Source organism: Trichomycterus rosablanca, chromosome 16 (genome assembly GCF_030014385.1).
Source record: "Trichomycterus rosablanca isolate fTriRos1 chromosome 16, fTriRos1.hap1, whole genome shotgun sequence".
Classification (NCBI taxonomy): domain Eukaryota; kingdom Metazoa; phylum Chordata; class Actinopteri; order Siluriformes; family Trichomycteridae; genus Trichomycterus; species Trichomycterus rosablanca.
This window is the reverse complement of record NC_086003.1, coordinates 11635585-11660370: the sequence shown is the minus strand read 5'-3', so window position 1 is coordinate 11660370 and position 24786 is coordinate 11635585. Positions and strand designations below refer to the sequence as shown.

The 24786-nt window shown below is 40.4% G+C and overlaps 1 protein-coding gene across 1 annotated transcript in view; it reads left to right on the top strand.

The window, feature by feature from the left end:
- Positions 1-24786, top strand: part of dacha (dachshund a) — a 255396-nt gene that overhangs the window by 173633 nt on the left and 56977 nt on the right. The gene's annotated exons all lie outside the window — the stretch shown is intronic.

The following is a 24786-nucleotide window of genomic DNA, read 5'->3' as shown; positions in this document are numbered from 1 at the left end:
TAGGGCACGAAAAAAAGTGGAAAAGACGGAACATGTGTTTCTTGTCCCGAGTACCAGCAGAAGAATAGACGAGCAAAAAGGAGTGCTCATTGGTCTAATGGAGAACTGTCAGGGAGAATCACTGTCACAAATGACATCAGAGAGGAGCTGATATATTTTTCGCCGGAGCAACTGACAAGTTAAAAGAGAAATGCCATGCATTATTTAAACGGGCTCTAGAACCTGTCAGCCACATGATTTGCCGAGTTAGCAAAAACCAGGTGTGGGTGGAGAGAGGAAAAGAGAGAGGAGGCGGAACGATGGGAGAGAGAGGTTGTGAGTGTGTGTGAGAGAGAGAGAGGATGGGGCTTACTGTAGGTGATTGGTGAGGGATGTATGTGTGCATCCCTGTTGCAAAATCCCTAACTACTAAAGTGGTCAGCATTTTTTTCTTTTCCTTTTTTACGATGGCCTCCACCACTCATTTGCTCTTTTTTTCTTCAGTTCTTTGCTCATCACAGAGCATCGTCCCTCTGTAAACTGAGCAGCCCCAGTGCTTTTACTATACACCCTATTTTAGCTTTTTAAATAAAATTGTATTCATACTTTTGCGGTCAAATTCCTTCCTTTCCATCATTCATTTCATTTCTTGTTTTTAAACTCTTATTATCTGTTACTTTTAATTTACGTCACAGACACTTTATCTCTCATTACTGTTTTTTTTTTCTCTCTTTTAAATGCCACATACAACACAGACTATTCAGTCATGGCTAAATTCAAGCCAATATAAACCTATAAAACAAGAATTCTCAGACTTTTTGACCCCACTCCTTATCCCATGACTTCTTGTCTTCTAGCACAGAGCATATTCCACAAAAGTCTGATAGTTTACTTATTTAAATATTAAAAATGATGATCTTTATTAAATCAGCACTTTTGTTTAAGCATTATAAACACTCCACTACACATTTTTCATTCCTGTACATTCATGGTAACAATTCAGATTTAATTGTCAGTTTAGTTGTATTTTCTCACATTTAACTTTGGTCTCCTGCATTGTGGTTACTTAAATTATTGCAAACTGTATGAAGGGAAACCCATTTTTTTGGATTTATCATACCCAAACTCAAGCAAATCTGGTAGACAGACCTACAAATTTGCTGTTTTTTTCACTGCACTGTACCCTACAGTACCATATCTGTATCCAGAACTATTCTGATTTTCACACATGCAAGGATAAAGGTGGGGCTGTGATGACATTTTTCTAGAGACACTACAAGATAATCCTGTAAAGAATAGTTATTTTGTCAATAGTAGCAGTGTGCCCTGCTGTGGTTCTGCGTTTATTTAGTTTTTTTTTTCTGAGGCCTGTTTAGGGTTTTATTATTATTATTATTATTATTATTATTATTATTATTATTATTAATGGCACAGCATTGCCGACCTCTGATACCCTTCAAGGTCTCATTGCTCTTCTTCTTTTAATAACACACTTTGGGGCTGCACCTCATCACATTATCAGGAGCAATTCTTAACATTTTCCATTTTTCTGGTCCATAACACAAAACTTCTTTAGGCCCCACAATAAATTGGCGTCCAGTCCAGGGTGTGTTTCTGCGTTCCGCCCAGTGATTTCAGGAAAAAAAACAGGCCCACCATGACCCTCACCAGGAAGGTGCGTGGTAAACAATTATGTGATTGGCTGCCAAGGAAAGTCAACCTCAGCTTTAAAGTTACCAATACAGAAGGCTTTGCAGGTATAATAAAGATTAGGTATGAGATCCTACATTGAAGTTATACAAAGAACAGGAAAAACATTTCATGATTCATGATTACAAAGTGTCATATTTCGCCATTACCAAGGTAGAGCAAAACTCGAGTGACTGTGTTCCGCATTTTGTCATGTGACTTGATTTTAGTGTGTTTGCTACTTAATTTGCTGTTGCTGAATGAATTTACGTTAAAAGTTGTGTCCTTCTGCGTTGCCATTTTGGCTGGACAAGCAGATGACTGATGTGTCAGTTCTCTTGATTGACAATTACCTGAACCTTGTGAGCGTTAATTCACTCCATGTGAAAGTTCTTCTATATTTCACAGGCTGCATCCGAAATCGCATACTTCCATACTGAACAGTATGCGAAAGCAATACGCGAGAGCGGGAGTGTGTCTGATTATGTAGTATTAATTAAACAGTATGCGGATTACCTACTGCATGGACGGCAATTTTTGAGTATGCAAACACAGCACACAGTGATCCGATAATCTATCCCATAATTCAACTGAAGCTGCAAAGGTGTTCAAACCGGAAGAAGAAAGATGGTGAAAAGTTGGAGTAAAAGAAAAAATTTTAATGTTATGATTAAGTAAAACCTTAAATAACGTATGAGTAGCTTTGTGGAGACTGACAGAATTCATTTTAAATTTGTTATAAGTGTGGCGATGTGACATCATGCATCATGTGACACTAGTAAGATGGCGGGTGTAGTATGTGCGAGGTTGCGTGCACACTTGCGTACTAAAAGAGCCTACTGCTTTACCAGTCGGGCAGCATGCACTGCCTTCAATTTAGTACATACTGTTTAAGTATGCGATTTCGGCACAGACGGTTTCTCCCACTCAGATTCCTGCAATGTCAGTGTGCTGTATCTTTCTCACCCTGATATTACACCATTTTGGGTCCTACAGCAAAACCGCCCTGGGAGAGCAGATTGCCTCAGAGGTGGTGTAACGTCCCTGTTTCTGGGACTAGCAGGTTCTGAAGGTTCATGATTTTTCCTTGAAAACGGAGTTGTTGCAGACGACCAGGACAGCCTGTCATATTGTGACAACCAGTTCTCAGTTCTGCACCATTCTTGTTTTAGTCACTTTGTTTGCTGCAGGCTGTGGATGTTTTTTGACCTTTATTTGTCACTTTTGTCCGTTTTATTTTCCTTTTTTTCCACATTATGTATTTGCGAATGTTCCCCTTTTTTAGCCACTTTAATTCTCTACCTGGGGCGGCACAGTGGCTCAGTGTGTAGCATTGTCACCTCACAGCAAGAAGGTCCTGGGTTTGATCCCCAGGTGGGGCGGTCCGGGTCCTTTCTGTGTTTCCTCTGGGAGCTCTGGTTTCCTCCCACAGTCCAAAGACACGCAAGTGGGGTGAATTGGAGATATGAAATTGTCCATGACTGTGTTTGACATTAAACTTGTGAGCTGATGAATCTTCAGTAACCAGTAATGACCTGTCCTGTCATGAATGTAACCAAAGTGTTTAAAACATGACGTTAAAATCCTAATAAATAAAAACATTTTCTTCAGTGTTTCATCTTGCAATTCAATAATAGCAAGGCACAACCAGTCCTTTTACAAAATGTATCAAGATGAACCCGGGATGAAGTTATTATAACCTCCTCCTCTCTTATTCAAGTGTACTTAATTTGCAAGGCGGATTTTATTTCCATTCAGTGTGGCCAATGCTCTAAAGGGTTAAAAGTATTTTAGTACAAACACACACATGTATACATTGATGCTCTGCTTGGTATAATATTGATCATTCCACCTAGTGTGAAGATGAAATATGTTGGATAAACATATGGTCGATGATCAAGATTACCACATGAAAGACTAGGCAGAAGAAAATCAGCATGACCCTCCACTTACTGGCCAGTGTATCCCTCTCACTGCTTTAGACTTAAGCTTCGGCTTATACTCTAATACAGAAAATTCAGAGAGTGGGAACAGTCAATTCAGGAGGATCTGATGTCTGGAATGGTCTTATTTTGTCTAATTGGAATTATTTTTATAACAGCGTGCTCTGCAATTGGTACTTTGACATTTAGTTACAGACATCATGGTCATCCATATTGACCTTGAGAGTGCTTGTCAATATCAAGTCATCACATCAATGAGTCAGTATAGACATATGCTTTATTAAATATATAAGAGTCTTCAATAGAGTCTAAAGACTGCAACAATCTGATTAAATGTTAAAAAATACAAATAACCATTTAAATACAGATTTAAGCATTTGCTAAAACAAAGTGTCAAGCATAGAGCTGCATGACTCTAAAGTTTCTGTATTTAGTCTCGAACCTTTGGTCCAGTTAATGGGAATCCATCCCACGTAATGACCCATGGTTCCTGTTGGTAATGAGATGTGGGAATTGCTTGTCTGTTTGACCAGATGATACTGTATTAACGGACTGGGCCAAGCAGGATGGACGGGGGGTGTCCACCCGGAGCCCCCGTGTCCTGCCTCATTTGTCATCCGCTTGACAATGGAGCTGCCGCAAGGGTCCGAGGGGGGATTGATTTCAAATGAGGCTCAAAACGTCGTGTAATGAAAGTCCATAAAGACGCAGTGCACTCTGGCTCCTAACACGGCCAAATGAGCTACGGACAGCCGGGTACACAGCAACCACCTGACAACCTTACTGAATCCAGACTACCTTTCACTGCTAAGCAACAAAGTTTCACTTCTTTCAGGTATTAAGTAAATTTGTGTATTTACCTATTTGGTGTGCACATGTTTTTGTTCTCCAGGACATGATTGTATAAAAGTATGGTACTCAGACAGAAAATAAAGAGTCGCTCGGGTTCCCATCTTCAGTGCCACTCATTGACATGTAAATGCACGGCGATATCAAAGAGACATCTTCTCGGGCTCTCTGTGAAGCGAGCACTACTTATGATCAAAGCGAGGCATCGTAAACCGTTCAAAGAGAACACAGTCCTCTGATGGCCATTAATGTGCTTCTCTGATAAGGGTAAGTGAAAGACTGTACCTTCTTAGACAGCACAAAAGGCCCAAGAGAAAGACAATATAGGACTCATTTAGAGAGGCTGAGATGTTGAATATTAAACTGGAGGTGGATGTCTAAATGTGATGGAGGTAATTGAGAGGCAGTGGTTAGAGGCAGTGGTAATGTATTATCCCAAAAGGCAGGGTAGATAATTACGCAGGGCAATAAGATTTTAGTCATTAAATTCTGTTTTGCTCTGTAACAAAAAACATCATGACAGTTTGTGGTAGCTGTAGTAATACTGCACTGTGATACAATGTAATGCTAACTATGTTTCCCAGACTCCTTTTGTGCTGCTTTATTATTAGTTCACATAAAGACAGGACCCATGGAAAGTTTACTTTTCAGTTTTTTTTATCATTTATTTATCATTATATGTACAAACTATGACCCACGGGCCATTTGAGGCCTGTTACCATTTTTGAAATGGCTCACGAGGTATTGTTAAAATAAAATTAAAGTTGATCCTCTATTTAGCAGGTTTAAAAACTGCTTGAACTGTTTGAACTCTAAATGTCACTATAGCATAAAACAGATCCAAAACTCTCATCTTCTTTCCCCCAACTTAAAATATTAATGTTACACCTACGTGCCCCAGATTTTGGATAATCAAGGCGGCTCCTGAGGAACGAAAACTAGACAGAAAATGCAGAGGATTTCAGGCATGCTGGGAAAATGAATATTTTTTCATTGAGTTCAGAGGGAAGTGTGTATGTTTAATTTAAAGAAGTGTAATAATCTTCCCATTAGGATTATAAACTGGTAAGTGAAATGGGCAAAATGTTAGTTTACACAACACTGCCAAAGAGAGATGATTAATCACTCAAACAAGTGGCCCTTGTTTAAATATTTTTTACTCCATCTGGCCCCCAACAAGAATAGTTTGGACACCCCTGATTTATAGGAACATTGAAGGAAAATAAGGCATGTCTGAGGGGGAATGGCCGAAGCCCTGTGATGGATTGGCGCCATTCATATTCCAGACAGACATTGTTGTTGATTATATTATTATTATATGATTATACACCGATCAGCCATAACATTAAAACCACCTCCTTGTTTCTACACTCACTGTCCATTTTTTCAGCTCCACTTACCATATAGAAGCACTTTGTAGTTCTACAATTACTGACTGTAGTCCATCTGTTTCTCTGCATGCTTTGTTATCCCCCTTTCATGCTGTTCTTCAATGGTCAGGACTCTCCCAGGACCACCACAGAGCAGGTATTATTTGGGTGGTGGGTCATTCTCAGCACTGCAATGACACTGACATGGTGGTGATGTGTTAGTGTGTGTTGTGCTGGTATGAGTCAATAAAACACAGCAGTGCTGCTGGAGTTTTTAAACACCTCACTGTCACTGCTGGACTGAGAAGAGTCCACCAACCAACAACATCCAGCCAACAGCGCCCCGTGGGCAGGCAGGCAGGCAGGCAGGCAGACAGACAGACAGACAGACAGATAGATAGATAGATAGATAGATACTTTATTGATCCCACAGAAAATTAAAGGGCAGCGTCCTGTGACCACTGATGAAGATCTAGCAGATGACCAGCTTAAACAGCAGCAATAGATGAGCGATCGTCTCTGACTTTACTTCTACAAGGTGGACCAGCTAGGTAGGGGTGTCTAATAGAGTGGACAGTGAGTGGACACAGTATTTAAAAACTCCAGCAGCGCTGCTGTGTCTGATCCTCTCATACAAGCACAACACACACTAACTCACCACCACCATGTCATTGTCACTGCAGTGCTGAGAATGATCCACCACCTAAATAATACCTGCTCTGTGGTGGTCCTGTAGTCTTAGTAACGCCGTTTGTGCGCAGGTTATATTAGCATTACAATGTGTTTAATACACCGCTGTTTGAGTAGTGCAGTGGGCAGAGCGCATCTCACATATTTTTCCACCCTAGGTTCGACTCTGGCTTAGGCCAAAAACATGCAGGGCCGGTGCTATGGAGGCGCTGGGGTGGACATTGGGCTGGTGTATACTATTATATTTTTTTTGACTGAGCCTTGTTTTTGAGTGCATTGCAGACATAAAACAACATTCTTTTTTTCTTCATCACTGGAACATAATTCGGGTCTAGTTTGTAAAGGAACATTGTGCATCAGATACCAATGAAAGCACTGAAAATATGCCAGTTGGTGTTTGTTTTAAATGCATAACCAAACCTACAGTATAACGAAACTAGATACACTGAGGATCATGTGCACATGTTTACACCACTTTAAACCAAAATTATTCCAACAGCATTTAAAATTACAAGTATTTATGCACTTATGATTGCCAAATTTGAAGATGGTATCCCTTGATATTTCTGTGAACTGTTGCATATTGATGTTTTTTGTTATTTTTAATTTTTAAAAAGTTGTGTCATGATACAATACTTTACTAAAGTTAGCCAAGACAGACCTGGCAAGGTGGCTCGGTGGGTAGCACTGTCAAGCACAACAAGAAGTTCCTGGGTTTGATTCCCAGGTGGAGCGGTCCAGGTCCTTTCTGTGTGGAGTTTGCATGTTCTCCCAGTTCCTTCCATAGTCCAAAGACATGCAAATTGTCAGGTAAATTGGAAAAAACTAAATTTGTGTGTGTTAAGGTATGAATGTGTTTGCGTGTGTCCGCCCTGCAATGGACTGGCGCCCTGTCCAGGCTGTTTCTGTGTGCCTTGTGCCCATTGAGAGTTGTGATAGGCTCCAGCATTCCCCAAAACCCTGATTAGGATAAGTGGCTTAGAAAGTGAGTAAGTATGACTTGAAATTTAAAAACAATTAAAAGTAACTTGCCTTGACTTGTGTATGTGTGTTCCTTTACAGAATGATAAGCATACCCTAATTTAAGAATGATTTAATTTTGGCCTAAAGGATAATAAAAGTATACTGGGTCACAACTACTGCTGCTGTTAAAGACTGACAGTATCATCTTTGCATTCATTTAATAGCTGTGCAAGTATGGCCTGCTGTTATATAGAGAAATCTATTCTGAGTTGATCTACCGATTAAAATGCTGATTTAATAAGTGGTCCAGTATATGCTGCATTGGAACACATTGGAAATGCCAGTTCATGATGGGCCAGGTTTTTCTCTATTACAGCTATGCAGTGGGCAGCATTTACCTGCACCCTTCATTATTTTCTCTTAGTGCTGTATCCATCTCAGAAGATGCTCTTGGGCTGCCTTTATAGCATCAGTGTACATTGTCCTTACCCTCGAGCACCAGTTCCATGACCCAGACTTTAAAAATAAAGGTTTATAACACTGCTTGTTTTCGGTACACCAGAGTTAACAGTTTAAAAGACGATGTGTGTTTTATTTACCCAGCTCTCACTTTCCCCATGTGGTTTAACACTAAAGACAAGTGTGGAAAATCTGCATCTCACACCCTGAACATCTGTGTGGATTAGTGGGGGATTTATCTACAAACACCTCAAATAAACACTTTTCTTTAGACCCCAGCTGCTATGTGAAGTGGGAAAAACTAATTTAATCATCAACACCAGGCTTTCGCTGTTCTTTTGTTTTTATCATGATGGTCTAATGCTCTGAATCTTGTATTGCTACGGCTCTGTCAGGGCGATGTCCTTGGTCCTTGAAAGGTTGTCAGCCTTTTCCGGACAAACTGGCTCTTTTAACCACATAAAACAGCTTGTAGAGGCTTCACGTCTTGTTTCATACCCAGAAAATAATACACAGTCCCACAGTAATCTGTTTAGATCAGCGCAGAACTGCAGTGCAGTCTCCACCGCACCAACCTTCATCCGACTCCTCGCAGCAATTAACACTTCATTAAGAGAGCTCTTTAATCATTTTCACTTTCAATTCAAACACTTTTGTGCCAGGCCTCTGGTGGATTGTTTTCTCATTGTTCTGGGTGAGAATTAATGACTGATGATTTGAATGTTTTTGCTTTCTCCTCCCCGATGCGTCTTCATTATTATTTGGTTATTGCATGTAAATAGATTTTTCACACCCAAAACCCCAGGCTGTTTTCTACACCTACAGATTTTTTTTCATGCGTACATGAATACACCCATAGCACACAGTGTCACATTGCAGCATAATAATAAAGATGCTGGTTAATGTAATTAGAGCTGTGCTGTGGTGTAGTTCAAATTTCCAATTCAAAATTATTTTTTGTACAATTAAAAATAAGACAGTGTGTAAATACTAACAAAAAGCACTGAGCAGTAAATTCATTGTCATTAATTTAAACAAAAAAAGCCCAAAACAAGATACTTAATGTTTTATCTTTTAAACTTTTGTATGTGTCTACGTTCATTCTAAAAATAATGCTGATACGAGGGATCTTTGAAAAGTTTCCGCACTTTTATATTGGAAACGGTGAGTGCGGAGGAGTAGTAACTGGACTCTGATGTCTGAGAGACTGAGAGAGCTTATAGTCCATTTTTTTTAATTCGGGATATTCCGCTAACACACCAGCACCGAGATTCTGAACTCCTCGGTTCCGCAAAGGGCTGTTCGCGGATTGGCGGAGGCGTGAGCAGCAATATACCCACCTCGACTGCAATCAGGGATCCCCCAGCAGCAGAAGACAAATTGACTACACTAAATTGGGAGAAAAACTGGAGAAAATGCATAAATAAAATAGAAAAAAAGAAGCTTTAAGGGGAAGAACATTTTCATGTGATGATGATGATGTGAAAGCAGTGGTGCATCAGTGGCTACACGCTCAACCAAAAACATTTTTTTGCTGATGGCATTAAAATGTTGGTACGACGCTGGAAAAATGCATCGGAAGGAGTTAAAAAAGTGCAGAAACTTTTTGAAGAACCCTCATATTAAACCCTCGCATTAAAAAAGTGCACTTTTATACCATCAATTTCCCATTTCCAAAACAATTCTAATTAGGTGATGCAGTTGTGCATTGGTTTAAAGGACTATCATCATACATGATAAAGACATAAGATCAATAATAAGGTGGTCATAAAATGCACCATCTTTTCCACCTTTTTTTCCCCTTGTGTCCCAATTTTAGTCATTTCCAATTCCCAGTTGTGCATTGGAATCCTCTGCTGATTGCACTATCCTGTTCTGACTGCATAGCTGCAGACTTCTTATTTACTGGTCAGCAATGAGGCCTCACCCAGGGCATTATTATGCCGAGTGACAGTGATCTCCATGTGAATCTCCCCACCACTCAGGTGCCTCAGCCAGTTGCAGAGATATGAGGGTTCTTCAAAAAGTTTCCTCAGTTTTTAAACTCTATTTATTAAGAATTTCAAAAAACAAAATTGGATCACTTTTCTACAGTCACCTTCCTTTCCCAGCGTCATACCAACTATTTAATGCCCATCAGTAAAAAGTGTTTTTGGTTGAGCGCGTAGCCACTGATGCACCGCTGCTTTCACATCATCATCACATGAAAATCTTCTTCCCCCTAAAGCTTCTTTGAGCGTCCAAAAAGGTGGAAATCAGATGCCGCTACATCTGGACTAAGCTCTCTCTCAGTCTCACAGAAATGACCAATTACTACTCCTCCCACCCTCACCGTTCCCAACAAAAATATAAAAGATCCCTTATACAGTGTATCACAAAAGTGAGTACACCCCTCACATTTCTGCAGATATTTAAGTATATCTTTTCATGGGACAACACTGACAAAATGACACTTTGACACAATGAAAAGTAGTCTGTGTGCAGCTTATATAACAGTGTAAATTTATTCTTCCCTCAAAATAACTCAATATACAGCCATTAATGTCTAAACCACCGGCAACAAAAGTGAGTACACCCCTAAGAGACTACACCCCTAAATGTCCAAATTGAGCACTGCTTGTCATTTTCCCTCCAAAATGTCATGTGACTCGTTAGTGTTACTAGGTCTCAGGTGTGCATAGGGAGCAGGTGTGTTCAATTTAGTAGTACAGCTCTCACACTCTCTCATACTGGTCACTGAAAGTTCCAACATGGCACCTCATGGCAAAGAACTCTCTGAGGATCTTGCGCTACATGAAGATGGCCAAGGCTACAAGAAGATTGCCAACACCCTGAAACTGAGCTGCAGCACAGTGGCCAAGATCATCCAGCGTTTTAAAAGAGCAGGGTCCACTCAGAACAGACCTCGCGTTGGTCGTCCAAAGAAGCTGAGTGCACGTGCTCAGCGTCACATCCAACTGCTGTCTTTGAAAGATAGGCGCAGGAGTGCTGTCAGCATTGCTGCAGAGATTGAAAAGGTGGGGGGTCAGCCTGTCAGTGCTCAGACCATACGCCGCACACTACATCAAATTGGTCTGCATGGCTGTCACCCCAGAGGGAAGCCTCTTCTGAAGTCTCTACACAAGAAAGCCCGCAAACAGTTTGCTGAAGACATGTCAACAAAGGACATGGATTACTGGAACCATGTCCTATGGTCTGATGAGACCAAGATTAACTTGTTTGGTTCAGATGGTCTCAAGCATGTGTGGCGGCAATCAGGTGAGGAGTACAAAGATAAGTGTGTCATGCCTACAGTCAAGCATGGTGGTGGGAATGCCATGGTCTGGGGCTGCATGAGTGCAGCAGGTGTTGGGGAGTTACATTTCATTGAGGGACACATGAACTCCAATATGTACTGTGAAATACTGAAGCAGAGCATGATCCCCTCCCTCCGGAAACTGGGTCGCAGGGCAGTGTTCCAGCATGATAATGACCCCAAACACACCTCTAAGACGACCACTGCTTTATTGAAGAGGCTGAGGGTAAAGGTGATGGACTGGCCAAGCATGTCTCCAGACCTAAACCCAACAGAACATCTTTGGGGCATCCTCAAGCGGAAGGTGGAGGAGCGCAAAGTCTCGAATATCCGCCAGCTCCGTGATGTCGTCATGGAGGAGTGGAAAAGCATTCCAGTGGCAACCTGTGAAGCTCTGGTAAACTCCATGCCCAGGAGAGTTAAGGCAGTTCTGGGAAATAATGGTGGCCACACAAAATATTGACACTTCAGGAACTTTTACTAAGGGGTGTACTCACTTTTGTTGCCGGTGGTTTAGACATTAATGGCTGTATATTGAGTTATTTTGAGGGAAGAATAAATTTACACTGTTATATAAGCTGCACACAGACTACTTTTCATTGTGTCAAAGTGTCATTTTGTCAGTGTTGTCCCATGAAAAGATATACTTAAATATCTGCAGAAATGTGAGGGGTGTACTCACTTTTGTGATACACTGTATATATCTCACGTGCAGAGAGAAGACCTTTCCACCCTCAAACACGGCCAATTGTGTGTGTTAGACTCCCGGCTAGGTCAGTGGCACTGCATAGATTCTGATCTCAGCACCAGTGTGTGTGCGCATTAGTGTCCGATTTTATGTATTTTACCCTCTACAGTGCATAATGTCATCAGAAGATTTAGGAAATCAAGGAAAACCAAATTATTAAGTTCATGAGGTAAAACATGAAATATCAGGTTTGTAGTGGGAAAGCCTTGAAAAAACATTACTGCAGTTGTATGTTCACTGTATTTGGCCATATGCGAGTACACATGTGGTGTAGAGAAACCTCTGCAGGTACTGCCTCACAATGGAGGCTAAAACTGATGTTTAACCGCAAAGGGAGGAAGTGTGTGTGTGTGTGTGTGTGGTGGGTGCTGAGCAGGCTGGATAGTAGATGAAGGTTAGCCAGAGGGGTGCCTGGCACAGTTCAGAGGGATACAGGGGGCATCCCACAGAGCTCTCAAAATACACACAGACGCTGTAATTAACCAAATAACCTTCAAAATGGGACCACTGTAAATAATAAAACAAAGCCAGTCATTCTATTCTGGTAAACTCTGACACACCTTGAGCCTTCTGGGCCTTCATAGGTTTGATTGTTCGATCACTTTTTATAGTTGGGTTGAGTTTGCGAAGTTTTTCATGTAAATTCTTCTCAACCACTTTTTTTCCTTTATAATAGAAATGATCAGAGGTAAGGAACGAATACATAACAATAAGCATTTATACAACTAGCTTTTATTCACAAGATAGGATTACACAAACACATTTCATCTTAGCTCATAAAGGGACTGATGTAGTTTGGTCATGGTGATGGAAGTGAAGGTTTAGTGTTGGAACAGTAGGCAACATACAAATAAAAAGAGAAAGCAGTTCTTGGTAAATTCTTTTACACTGAGGGGAACTCAGTAGTCAATTTGTCTTCTGCTGCTGGGGACCCCTGATTGCATTCATGGAGGGTATATTACTGCTTATGCCTCCTCCGACACGTGCGCAGTCTTTAGTGGACCCCTTCTTTTCGCCCATGCATTCTGCACTGCCGCCTCTATTTGCTAATTAGGGTCCTTGCACAGCATCCCGCCCTAGCAGACATGGGGGCCAATTAGTGTCTGCTGCAGACACTGCCAATTATGTTTATTAGAAGGTGCCCACGACTGGTGGCAACGCCATGTTTCGAACCGATGAGTTCAGAATCTCGGTGCTGGTGTGCTAGCGGAATATTCCGCTGTGCCACCTGGTCACCTACCACGGCTTTAACATGATATATATATATATATATATATATATATATATATATATATAAATACTTAGCATTGTAATTCTAAATCAAAAAATTTTGAGAATATAGTCGAACTTTTTTCAACAATAACGTCAAAAAACTTCAAGAATATTGTCGTAATATTTTGAGAATAAAGTCAAAATACTTTTGACAATGAAGTTGAATTATTAAGGCCAAAGGGGGTGCAACAGAAGGATAACAATTCTAACAGCAGCACCACAAACACTAAAACAGCTTTGCAAGAAAATGTGTTTCTAGAAATGTGTTTCTAGAAACTTTATTCTTGAAATCTAATACTAAAACTTTTTAACACTGGTCTAAAAATGCTGTGGTAGGACTACAACTAGGACTAAACCAGTCTGTGCTTTTTCAGCAGGGGGTTTGAGGGGTTTGCTACCACTTTTACAGCTGTTTAACTGAAAAGAGCACAAAGAGAAGATATTTTCATCTTATCAACTTAATTGATGTCTGTAAATATATGCCAATTTGCTACGCTATTCAATTCTAATTTGATGCTTGCAGCACATTTTAAAAAACATGGGACACGACTGCAATGTTTGTAAAATGATCAAAAACACCTGATGCTGTCATGGTTTGTCAGCCACGAACAAAGATAGATGGTTTGCCACTTTTTAAGAAACATTGTAGTTTGGGAACAGAATTTTTTAATGCACGTTTGCAAAGAACTTGAGGGATCTCTACATTGAAATTTAACCAAAATAAAACAGTTCAAGAGTATTGAATGCCCATGACCTTTTCTCTTTTTCAAAAAAGCACTGCATTAACCACTGACATGCTTCTGTATTTAATATAAATACATTAGTTTAGGAATGCTTGGGAAATCCTTGTAGTGAATGTTTATCACTGCATCTGCAAATGTATACAAATCTTCTTTCGGGTTAGGCTCATCTGAAATGGACAGACGCAAAGTGAAAGCGTGGGTTGTGGTCTATGAGCTGTCCACAGCAGAGTACAGGGAACCCTAGAGGATCAGGACTGGTTCTGTATTGAGAAGTGCTTTCATATTTCTTAGGTTTTTTTAGGAATAAATATCTCTTATGTTGGCAAAGGAATATCACAAGGAGGTAAAGTAACTGTAACGAGGAGGGTAGCGCCTTACTATTAAAGTGCAAGTTAAAACCCCAGAACTAAAATAATTTAAAATTAAATCCAAGTGCAAGATGCTTTACCATTGTAGAACAATACTGTAGCTAAAAAGGGGGCCATTGCAAATAAAGAAACAAAGAAAGACACAAAAACATCCACAGCCCGCAATGGAGAAGGTGGATAGAATATGAATAGCACAGAACTTTTATTTAAACATTATTATCATGTATTTGTTTTAATTAAATTATTGAGTTAATATGCTTCACATTAACTGTGCTATTTAATAAAGTAAAATGCCTTTCTTTGATATATAAATATATATTTACACCGATCAGGCATAACATTATAACATTATGACCACCTTCCTAATATTGTGTTTTTTCCGCTTTTGCTGCCAAAACAGCACTGACACGTTGAGGCATGGACTCCACTAGACCCCTGAAGGTGTGCTTTGGTATCTGGCACCAAGATGTTTGCAGCAGATCCTTTAACCCCTGTAAGTTGTGAGGTGGGGCCTCCATGGATCAGATTGTTTGTCTAGCACATCAATTGGATTGAGATCTGGGGAATTTGGAGGCCAAGTCAACACCTCAGACTCATTGTTGTGCTCTTCCATTAGTGGTACATGTCAAAGTAACATCCACATGTATGGCAGGACCCAAGGTTTCCCAGCAGAACATTGCCCAAAGCACCACACTGCCTCCGCCGGCTTGCCTTCTTCCCATAGTGCATCCTGGTGCCATGTGTTCCCCAGGTAAGTGACGCACACGCACCTGGCCATCCACGTAATGTCATCAGACCAGGCCACTTTCTTCCATTGCTCCGTGGTCCAGTTCCGATGCTCACGTGCCCATTGTTGGTGCTTTTGGCGGTGGAAAGGGGTCAGCATGGGCACCCTGACTGGTCTGCAGCTATGCAGCCCCAAACGCAACAAACTGTGATGCACTGTGTATTCTGACACCTTTCTATCAGAACCAGCATTAACTTCTTTAGCAATTTGAGCTACAGTAGCTTGTCTGTTGGATCGGACCACACGGGCCAGCCTTCGCTCCCCACGTGCATCAATGAGCCCTGGCCGCACATGACCCTGTCACCAGTTTACCACTGTTTCTTCCTTGGACCATTTTTGATAGATAATGCAGACCACTGGACAAGAGCTGCAGTTTTGGAGATGCTCTGACCCAGTCGTCTAGCCATCACAATTTGGTCCTTGTCAAACTCACTCAAATCCTTACACTTGCCCATTTTTCCTGCTTCTAACACATCAACTTTGAGGACAAAATGTTCACTTGCTGCCTAATATATCCCACCCACTAACAGGTTGCTCCAAAGTTCAAATGCAGCACACAATAAGGTCAAAGTATGTGGACACCCATTGTAAAGATTACATTTATGTATTTTGGCCCTTTCTGTTCACAAATGCCCATTTGACTTAATGGGCATGCGTTACACTCTATATACACAATATACATCAAGATCTTGTGGATTGTACTTTTCTGTTTAACAGTCAAGACATTTTGCTGCAGAGCTACGCTTGTGCTGGTGTTACCTACACAATTTTTTCATTAGCCTGGATTTGCATGTACCTTGTTGAAGAACAGGAGAGCATTCGGGGAAAAGAAGGGGGGAAGGATTGGCCAAAAGCACAGCTGTACAGCCTGCCGTACTGATTGCCTCTCCATCCCTTGCCCTCATTTATCTTCATTTCTTCCCAATTACACCAAATTAGCAATAGTCTCAGTTGCATTACCAACTTAATCCTCCCCTCTTTTTTTTCCTTTTTCGTGGAGCAGCATTATGCGGCGGCAGATGATTCCTTGGCGGGAGTCAGGGTAAACAGCCATGAAAATGCCACCCCGGCAGATGGCGAGGCCCACAAGAAATATGACAAACAGAGTGCCAGCGTGCCGTCCTCCGCCTGCACCCGCTACAAGCTGTTAATGCGCTCCCGGACAGTGTGTGTATGTGTATGTGTGTGTGTGTGTGTGTGTATGCTAGGATTTGTCTGTGTAACAATATTAATGAATGTGTGCGTGTGTTGCACAGTATGTTTAGCTTTAAATAGATGTGGTGGAACCAAAGCAAGGCCATGTTCCTGCTACTTATCCCAACTGATGCTGGTACACTAGATATAAAAGTGCAAAATTGTTGATTAAACAGTTTTTTCGTAATGACATTCATAAACAATGAAGCTGTAGGAAGCATGTTGAGTAAAACTGATGGAAGACTTCAATAATCCCTGGTATAAGATCTAGCCTTGCATCAAACAGTAGAGTAATAGTTTAATAAGTATTTCCAGAATTCATCCACGGTCATCCAAGGTCTTACATTTACATTTGAACTTACATTTGCAGCATGTAGCAGACGCCTTTGTCCAAAACGACTTACAGTACTGTGACAGTATATTGTCTAAGCAATTGAGGGCTAAGGGCCTTGCTCAATAACAGTGGCAACCTGGCAGGTGTGGGGCTTGAACCAGTGACCTTTTGATTACTAGTACAGTACCTAAACCACTAGGTTACAACTGCCCCATTTAAAATATGTGAAGGTAAAAGTTTATTCTAAATATGGTTTGCAGCAGAGTAAACACAAATGCAAGCTCACATCACTTTCAGGGGCAGTGGTAGCCTAGTGGGTAGAGCTTTGAGCTATCGACTGAAAGAGTTTGAATCCCAGCTCTGCCATGCAGCCACTTTTGTGCCCTTGAGCAAGGTCCATAACCCTCTCTGCTCCAGGGGCACTGTACGATAGCTTCCAAACAAGCTGGGATATGCGAAGAAAGAATTTTGTTGTACTGTATATGTATATATGACAAATAAGGCATTTTTTCCCTAGCCGGAGATGAGTCTGGTGGCATAAACACACATCCTCGCAATGTTTACAACCTCTGTGAATGTGAATATATTGGGCTAGCTCTATATCAACATTTACTGCTCCAAAAGAAAGCCCAAAGACCCTCCCTTATGAAATCAAACCACACATAAAACTTTCAGATCTTTAGGGCCACAAAAGTAACAAACGAGCACAGAAAAAACTCCACTCTGTCTGATCAAAGCTTTGATCTCTTTGATCAAAGCTAAAACTAGGTTTGAATTGATTATTTACATTCATTTCTCGAATAGACAGAACCCCTCATAGATGACCTCTAAGAAAACACCAGCGTCAGCAGTGGATTGTTCATGTATTCCTCTCTCACATGTGCTCTTGGATCTTCAGGCAGGGGGAGAATGAGGCTGTGGGCTGGAGGTGAGGGCTGGTGTGATAGGCAGATGGCATTGTTGCTTCAAAGGAGCGAAGGGAGGGAGATCAGCTAATGTCCTCACTTTCCCTGTATCAACACATGCTTACCCATTACTCGGTCTGGTTTTAATCTGTTTGGGCTTTAACATGTTCTCTCTGTGGCTTTCCTTCACTACTGCAGTTACCTATCACCTCTCAAATCATGATGACAGGTGCACTGGCTGCTGTAATGTAATGGTTTTTTTGTAAACACTTTTGTCTATGCACATTTTAAATTGACTATACCATGCTATACTATACTATACTATACATACTATACTATACATACTATATACTATACATACTATACTATACTATACTATACTATACTGTTGATGGTATAACTGAAATGCAAATAAATACATAAGATAATTAATTAATTATTTAATAAAAATGTATTCTTCATGTCTTCATGTGCTGTCAAGGTGCTGCTGTCTTTCAGCCCAGCTTGGTACACACTATATTTACACGATTTACTCCATTATTTCAACTTATTTACAGTATGCTGCATTATCTGAATGTTGTTGTATTTTTACATATATACATAATATGACAAAAATTATTTGGACAACCCTTTTAATTATTGCTTTCTGATTTTTTTATTTACACCCTCTACTTAAAGCTGTATACAAATTTTGTAAAATAAATGATATGATTATGAAGCTATATGTAAGTAAAATAATAATAATAATAATAATAATAGAAAAACGATGAATTGTAAATTTACTTAACATATTAAATAACAAACAATAGAAAAAGCTTTACCTTTCTACATACAGTATATACCCATTCAGAGATTGTCTGCAGCATGCTTTTGGGGCAGAAGCAATTTAAAGCTAGAAAACTTAAAAAGGTGTGCAAATATTATTGGGTATAAAATGAACATCCAAAACATGCCTAATCTTTTATAAACAAAGAACAAGATGCATCAATAAATTATCCAACAGCTTGAGAACAGTGTTTCTCAACAAGCGTTTGCAAGAACTTTAGGTATTTAACCATCTACAGTGCACAAAATAATAAAAAGATTTATGGAGTTCAAAATGTCCCGTGCTGAACTTTGATCTCTTAGAGCGCATCTGGGCATTGTACGGCCCCCCGGGCCATATCTGGTCATTTGGCTGTCCCCAACCAGCCTGTATTATGTCAGTGGTAATTAGAAATCAGATGTAAATAAATGTACACCATACATGCAATACAACGGCAATGTGTTTAATTTTGAAGGGACTGTTATTTTTTCAATTTACATAAGTATCCAGCTTTGTGAGTGCCAGAATTGTGAGTGTGACTGATAGAGACAGTAGACTTTTCAACAACTGAAGTCAGATGTAAAGCCATTTAAGGATCACAATTTAAATCACCATATGTTACTAAACACACAGAGAAATATAAGCACTTGAATGATGTAGAACGGTCACATCTGAAGCTTTGCTAGCTAAACTGCAAAAGCAACAAGGACTTTTTATTAAGTTTTACACGTTCAGGACTGGAACAGATCCAGAAAGAATGATTGTAACATCTACTGTTAACAGTAACAGCTTATCAGAACTGTACAATTTACTGCTTTTTATAAAGAAATACAATTAATATTGGGCATAATTAAGTTCAGCCTACTGGTCCGGCCCTCCATGACAGTCCCAGTTTCTCATGTGGCCACTTGAAAAATGTAATTGCCCACCCCTGTCTTAGATTAAACAGTATTTAAAACAAGCATGCTTCTGTGGAATCCACAAAACTCCTTTTTCTTCACTTTGCTCAAGCTTATCTGCAATGGACTGATGCACAGTTGAAACTAGTACAGTATTTGATCTGAGGAGTCAATAATTATTTAGGTGGTGCAGCAGTAAAACACGCTAGCACACCAGAGCTGACATTTCGAACTCGTCGTTTTGAATCTCAGCTCTGCCATCCGGCTGGGCTGAGTGCCTACATGAACAACAATTAGCTGCTGTTCGTACAGGGTGGGAACTGGACGAGGATTCATTACAACTGATGCAAGTACTACCTCTGCTGGCTGATTGAGGCGTTGATCGGGGTGTGGTTCTCTGTACACAAAGCTGATCCTCATATGAACTCACCTCGTGCAGGTGAAAAGATGCAGTGGGCTACTGCACACGTGTTGGTGGGGGGAGTGTGTTAGTCTCGCTCTCCTCAACCAGGGTGGAGATCAACATAAGTAGAGAGGAAGCATAATGCGATTATATATAGACCAAAAAAATATATATAGACCTGCTCTTCAGTACAAAGAGGAATAGAACCATCCAGACTTGTAACAGCATAATACAAAAGCTAGAGTCAGTCGCAGAAAGTGGGGTGTATCAGTGACCGTAGAATGCATAACTTCTTAGTGACCAAATGGACATCTGTATGAGCACCATTAGCAAGATTACGGCCATGTGGGACGGTCGGTAAGTGCTGGAGTGTTCATGTATGTGTGCCGTAATTACACGGGGCTTTTTAAAAAGGATGCCATTAACCAACTTTGTCAGCGTGTGGCTAAGGAGGAGTGTGGTGATGGACACTTTGGTAAAGCATGACTGACAGCTGGGTAGGGGGCAGATTCACACTCGCACTTGCCCACACACACACACACACCCTGGCTGGCACCACTTTTAGGCTAATTACTCTAGCAGCCAACACTAGAGGAGCTCTTGGACCCAACCCAAATGGGCCATCAGCACCGGAGCTGTGGATAGTTGAACTCGGCACTCAGTCTGATATACTGCTGCTCACACATACATGCAGATAAACGTTTCCGATTCCTCCTGAGGTCAAACTAGATCGGCAATAAAGCGAACGAGAGGCGATTTAGATGTGCGGCAGTTAGGCTTGTCTTTTGGCAGCTTACTGTTCTTATATGGATTGGAGGGAAACACACACACACACTTGCGCACACACAACCTAATAGCTTTGCTGACTCCCACCTTTGCTGCATCCTGGATTGTACAAGTTCAGCATTTATCATTACTTTGCATTTATGTTAATTACAAATATGCTTGACAAGAGCAAGAAAAGGTCAAGTGGAAGTTGCAATGCAAACACTTTTGTACTTGCAAACACACACACATGGACACACATCCACACACTCACCCCTTCGCACTCTAAATAGCCCACAATTAGGTTTCTTAAAAGTCTCTCACTTTTTACGTAGCTCGCTGATATGTTTAACTGGAAATATCGCCTTACAATAGTGTGTCATACTCAAGAATAGAGTTGGTTTGGACTGCACAAAATGTTGAATAAAATAGCACTATCTGGTTTTTGAAGACTACAAACAACATGTAGAGTTTAGATAATGTTTTTTTTCAGAAATTACTTTACTAGTGTTTTATAAATGTTAGGTACACCTACCTTATATGTCTACATGAACCCCTTTTTATCAAGTACACCTACCACTTTGTAGTAAAATAGCTAAATGCAGTCATTCCGTGTCTACTTTTTGCTATTAAAATGTGGCCATAACTGATCAGAGATTATTTAGGTGGACTGTTTTAACACAGCCCTGACACAGACATGGTATGTGTGTAATAGACACAGTAGTGTAATTGGGGATTTTACCAACCTAGTATTTGTGCATGTGTATACTTACAATCTGATTTGATTACTTAGTACTAATGCAACATACAACATACTGCAGTATCTTAAGGAAGAGTAAAGCTATTATCACATTTTGGATAGTCTGACATTTGGTTTATGGTGAAGTAATTGGCTTTCACGTTGCTAATCAGATTGCTTTTATTGTTCCACAGCTGTACACAAAAAGTATAAAAAGTATAAAAGGTAAATATATAAAAGGTGGCTAAGTGGGTAGCACTGTCTCCTTACAGCAAGAAGGTCCTGGGTTTGATCCCCAGGTGGGGCAGTCCGGGTCCTTTCTGTGGAGCTTGCATGTTCTCCCTGTGTCTGTGTGGGTTTCCTCCGGGAGCTCCGGTTTCCTCACACAGTCCAAAGACATGCAAGAGAGGTGAATTGGAGATACTGAGTTGTCCATGACTGTGTTCGATATAACCTTGTGAACTGATTAACCTTGTGTAATGAGTAACTACCCTTCCTGTCATGAATGTAACCATGTAATGTAACATGAATGTAATTTTTTTTATATAAATAAGATGCTATATAAGGTAAGTAAGTGCATGTTAGTTCTCAGTTTAAGTGCTTAGAAATGATGGAAAGTAAGAGACTCGGATGTTCAGACAGACAGGGGAGGTTCATTCCACCACTTGGGCGCTAGTATAGAGTCTTGATGCGTGTCTTGCTTGAGTTATGGGTGGAAGGTCAAGATGAGTGAGACTATGAGTGGACCTTTTTGACTTTGTAGGCGAGCGTCAGTGTTTTAAACTGAATGCGGGCAGCTATAGGAAGCCAGTGAAGAGAACGCAGCAGTGGGGTGATGTGGCAGTGTTTAGGTGGGTTGAAAACCAGGTGGGCAGCTGCATTTTGAATAAGTTGCGGACTTGGAATAGTAGTGGACATGGGAGCACCTGCCAGGAGGGAGTTGCAGTAGTCCAGTCATGAGATTATTGGACAAGTGACTGGGCAAGAATCTGAGTGAATACTGTAATACTAAACTGTTTGTAATTGATGACACTTATTAGTGCTGGTATACACTGATCAGCCATAACATTAAAACCACCTCCTTGTTTCTACACTCACTGTCCATTTGATCAGCTCCACTTACCATATAGGAGCACTTTGTAGTTCTACAATTACTGACTGTAGTCCATCTGTTTCTGTGGACTACAGTCAGTAATTGTAGAACTACAAAGTGCTTCTATGTGGTAAGTGGAGCTAATAAAATAGACAGTGAGTGTAGAAACAAGGAGGTGGTTTTAATGTTATGGCTGATCGGTGTATATAGTGGACTTGGCACTCAGGTTTGCCTTAGAATGAATGTATGACTGTGGTGCAAAGATACAATTTTAAATACAAATTTGCAACCATTTTTAACTATAGCTCTGTTCAGGCCACTGTCTTTGCTCCAGACCAGACTCATTAAACCATGTATTTATCACCCTTACATTTTGCACAGGGGCACGTCCATGGTAGAACAAGCTTTCCCCAAACTATTGCCACTATTACTGGAAGCATGGAATAAATTATGATTTACTTTGTACACCTGTTAGCAGTGGATGTGTTACTACTAATTACTACAAAGTTTTTAAAGAAGCCATATATGATTATTCTAGAAATACCTATTTATTTAAATGACGCATTTTTGATCCCATCGTTAATTTCTTTCTTCAGTTTTTTCTTCAGTATTTGTTCTGCTCACAAAACAAACACAATTACAGTTACTTAAATGTCAATAGCACACAACATTTCTATAAAATACATATAAAACGCATCATATCTTCTATACCTTTTACTTCTAAAGCATTCATTTAACCTTAGAACTTCTCTCAAATAATAACACACAAGCACATTCTGTATCACACAAACTGGAAAACCCACACCCGCACCTACACACACGGCCTCAGGTGTGAGCTCAGCCATTACCTCGCCTGCCTGTTTTCTCTCGCTCGTTCCAAGCGCTCCCAAATGAATGACTCCCGGCATTCTACAGAGGAAGAATTTAATTCACATTATTATTAAAAGAATTACTCACCGCAATCTGTTGCAAAAACACCATCTGCCGGATCACTCGTAGGACCTCCGTTGCTTATTAAGCAGAATTAGACAATGATTTCCTCTTCTCGGATTCGCCCAGTCTCTCTTCCCCTCCTCCTCTTCCTCCAGTTATTCACCCTCGGCTCTTAACTAATTCAACTTAAGTCTTTTTATAGTGCCTAACAACTGGTTTCTCAGCTGTATTACATCCCATTGGTTTATTCATGAGTATTAGTGGTGCAGGTTGGAAGCTGAACAGTCCCAGTACAAGGCAAAGATCTATTCATGCTGAGCTAGGATCAGCTTTCTGGACAGACATTTCTGAATTCAATTATTGCAAGTAAAATGTTCAGGCTGATTTAATGTTCAGGCTGATCTGTTATGAACATGTGGTGGAGTTTTAAATATAAATATGTGCTTTGATTTTTTTTAATTAATGGTATGAAATGAAAGGGTTTCCATTTGTATGGTGAATGGGTTCAGTACAACTGTACATTTTTAACAAAATTTGATTGGTAGATCATTTTTATTATTCATATTTTGGGCCAGCTGAGTTTAGGTGTTTATGACTGTGTAAGGAACTGGTGCCTGGTCAAGGATGTTGTGTGCCCAGTAAAACATATGACATGGTTACTAAAGCTGAATGGGTGGCACGGTAGCTCAGTAGGTAGCACTGTCTCCTCACAGCAAAAAGGTCCTGGGTTCGATTCCCATGTTCTTCCTGTGTCTGTATGGGTTTCCTCCATGAGCTCCGGTTTTCTCCTGCAGTCTAAAGACGTGCAAGTGAGGTAAACTGGAGATACAAAATTGTCCATGAAAATAACGATAAAATCCGTTAAAATCCTAATAAAATAAATAAATAAAATTACTAAAGCTGAATAGGTAAAATAATGATAGATTAATCAAATTAATAAAACAGTTGATGTGCCCAGTTGCCGCAGTGAGCATACCAGCGCTGGGTTTTTGAACCCTGAGTTTAAATCTCAGCTATGCTATCAGTCGGCTGGGCGCCCCTTAGCAGACACAATTGGCATTGCCTGTAGCAGACAAAATTGGCCACTAAAACATCTTCGTCTTTGACCTTGTGTAAAGACCCTGTTTAATAGCCCGAGGCGCCTGTACAGGTGGTAAAGGCATGCGATTTGTGTGTGACTCTCCGTGCTCGAGACTGGCATCACGAGCATATCCACCGAAGTGTGGCAGGCAAATGTACTCTTTTTGGACATGACTGAGGTCCCCAGCAGCAGAAAACTAATTGGCTTTGCTAAAATTGGGAGAGAAAAAAAAAAGAACAGTTGAGAGTCAGTAACAGTGAAAGTACTTTATTCAAATTCTATTTTCATCATTTTTAAATTTGTGTTGATATGCATGTTTGTTTGTCGCATTAGTGATGCTTGAGCATGATTGACCACCATTTCATGACATTCCTGTGTTCCTTATTAATTAGACATATCACGCCAAACTCTGTTTTCTCTGTACTCATGTAGTTTGTATGGCCAAAAGTATGTGAACCATTCCTAGAAAGTTTAGGGGTT